This window comes from Pinus tabuliformis, chromosome 7, assembly GCF_031772625.1.
Source record: "Pinus tabuliformis cultivar Carrire ecotype Pingquan chromosome 7, CPIR1, whole genome shotgun sequence".
NCBI classification, from domain to species: Eukaryota; Viridiplantae; Streptophyta; class Pinopsida; order Pinales; family Pinaceae; genus Pinus; species Pinus tabuliformis.
The window spans coordinates 356,611,476-356,614,688 of NC_142293.1; the positions used below are offsets into that span (position 1 = coordinate 356,611,476).

The 3,213-nt window shown below is 35.3% G+C and overlaps 1 pseudogene; it reads right to left on the reverse strand.

The window, feature by feature from the left end:
- Nucleotides 1-1,642: 1,642 nt before the first annotated feature.
- On the reverse strand, nt 1,643-3,213 carry LOC149247424 (aluminum-activated malate transporter 12 pseudogene; annotated as a pseudogene).

Consider the following 3,213-nt stretch of genomic DNA (forward strand, 5'->3'; position numbering starts at 1 on the left):
AACAAATGAAAGACAAGGGCAAGGTTTGTGAAAAGCTACATGGAGAGATAGTTTTCCTTAGGAAGGAATTAGAGAAAACAAAGGCTCAACTAAACTAGAACTTGAATTTTATTAAAGGATCTAATAGAGTATACGAGGCTTTGAGTGTTTAACTACCCCCTCTCATCAGAACTAGTTTGCACTATGAACGAGAATTAAGAACCAAGAAAGCTGAAGACAAAGAACCAATCAACTATGTTGAAGCAATCAAAGTACCTAACAACATTGCAACCAAAGGAAATGAAAGGAATTAACATCAATAAAAGAAAGGTTGTAAAAGGAATTCAAAGAGCCACAAAGATCAAGTGATAAATCAACAAAAATCTCATCCCCCTCAAATAGAAATCTTCAAAGAATCTACAATTCATATTCTTAAAGACAAATTGCTCCCAAGCACCGAAATATTTTCTATGGTTATTGTTTTTCATGTACAAATTTTGGACATAAAGTTTTAAATTATAGAGCATAAATTTTAATTAAACAAATACGAAATAGAATAAATAAATCTTATCAGTCAAACAAAGATAACATATTTGTAAATTCACAAAGGAATAATCTCAAGGACATCGATCCTTTTTCTTTTTTATTTAATGATGTTGAATGTGATAAATATCATAACTATGGAAATAAGGTAACTAATTATAGAACCAAAACATTCAAATCAACTCCTCAGGCCAAGAAAACTCAAGAAGCACCCAAGACATGGAAGAAGAAAAAGGAAGAAAAGTACAAAGAGTGTGGCATTGTTTTATATGCTCATAATCAGGGCAACCACTAATATGTGGATAGTGGATTCTCCAACAATATAACTGGTGATAGGAATGAATTATTATCACTAAGAGAAGACAAGATAGGCAATATTACTTTTGGAAATGATGCTCCAAGAAAGATAATGGGAAAAGGCATCCTCAACTTGGAAAATGGAAGAGGCAAAGCTAACAACATTCTTTTTGCGGATGAACTCAAGCATAACTTGTTGAGTGTAATTCAAATGTATGACCATGGTTATGATGTCATATTTCACTCCAAAGGTTCTTAAATATAAACATCAAATATAGGAGAAGTAGTGGCTAAAGCTACAAGAATAGAAGTAATTACGCCGTAAGGCGTTTCCATTTGAAATGAATTACCCCAGGTGCTGCTGTGTCTTATTGTTGACCGTAGATTTATGATGTTAGACGATGGAATGAAGTGTGATCGTTGATCTGGAACACTGAAAGGTTAATGAAGAAGCCGGACGGACCCACCGCCAGCGAGCCATTCGTTTCAGCGGCTCGTTTCGTAGCTGATATGGGCTTGTTATAATCATGGTGCAGCAAACAGACACCCGAAAAAGATACCGCACTGTATACTTAACGCAGACAGGCTACCTTGCCCTGTGCAAACCTACCGGTGCATGATCTACACCAAAATGCCCAAAGATCTACCATCCCTGCTGCTTCACCCATATAAATCTCACGATAGCTCGATTTTTATGTCTGTGCTGCCGCGCCCTTTGCTCAAGTGAATGAATTTGCTCAAGTGAATGAATTTGTTGCAGGATTCCAATCCGAGTCTCTGCTCAGCTGTGTTCATTTCTTCATTGCCTCATTCTTGAAATTGCTTACCTACAATCCATTAGTACGAATAAACTTATAACGAGGCAAATAGCGGAACCAATCGCTATTGTAGAAAGCCGTTCGTAAGCCATGCGAAATATGTTGTCAACCCGGTATCCGGAGACTGTTATCATATTGAAGGTCAGGATAAAAATCACAACGCCGTAATCGTATTTGCGCTTTATTTTGGGGAAAAACCGAAGGTATGTTGCAGATGCCCCTGTAAAAACAATTATGGTAAGAACGATATCTAAAGTAAAATGTCCAAGCTTTTTTAATTTAATTTGGCCATGCCTACCGATATCACGAGGATTTTTTTTTTTTTACGGAATCTGGTTAAAGAATTAAAAAAATCAGTTTGAATAGGATTTTTTTTTACGGAATCTGGTTAAAGAATTTAAAAAATCAGTTTAATAGTTTTTAAGCGGTGGAAATAGATTCTGCACCCTCCCAAATTTATTTTAGACCTTTAAAATTTTGTTAATCTTATCAAAATTTTTATTATTTTCAGAGTTACCAAAATTTCTATTATTTTCATATTATTGTAAATTTTAAAAATATATTTTAAAAAACAATGTTAGATAGATGCCTGTTAAAATAATAATTAGTTTAATCTCACCCCGTAAATTCCTAAATATTCTTGGAAGTTACTTCTTTTTACAGGTGTATCATACAATTTTTTAATATTCAAAAAACAGGTTCAGCACATCATCAAACCTAGAATGAAACACGAAGCAGCGATAAGAATGGGTTCTCCTACTGTCCCGGCCCTTTGGGCTACCCATCCAACCAATATACCAAGAGATCCTGCGAGCACTGTCCCGATTCCTCTATTCAAGCCCTTAATAAGAGTGGCACCTGCACAAGGATATTTCACAAGAAATCTTATACTCGCACGCATATCCAATCAAAAATATTAGGTCATATCTTACGATTACCTTTGGTTTTAACAAAATTGTTCAACCTATTGAGATGAGGACATTTTAAATCCAATTTTATAAAGCCAAAAGATCTAAACATGGACGCATCTGCATTTATAATTACATTAACGTATAAAAGAAAAAACACAAAACAGTAATTCTGAACCGGAACAAAGGTTTGTTCAAGTTCGATAGTATTAATCCAAGGATTTGCATCGATTAAACTAATTGATCGAATAATCAACGAAAAGTGTTAGCAATTACCTGCAGTAAACTCAAAAACCACCACAACGGTCATGATAGCCCAGATGGCATTATTACCCACACCATTAAATAAAGGCTCCATGAGATAGAACAGAGATACCACTGACAGTGCAAGCCCAACCTTGATCGCGTGTATAACTTTTCGCCAATCGTCTTTCCCCATCTTCCATACTCTTCTAAAAAAATCCTTCAGAACGAGCTTCCAGATTGGAATTTTGTTTGATCTTGTAAATATATTGGGCTCCTCAGCAAAATTACTTTCAGAATTTTCTGCTCTGCTACTTTCAATGTTGATGTTACACTCGCTGGACTTTTGATCCGCCATTGACAAACCAGAAGGACAATCCTTGATACAATAGAACTTGGGGTCCTAAACTTATATATAAACTATT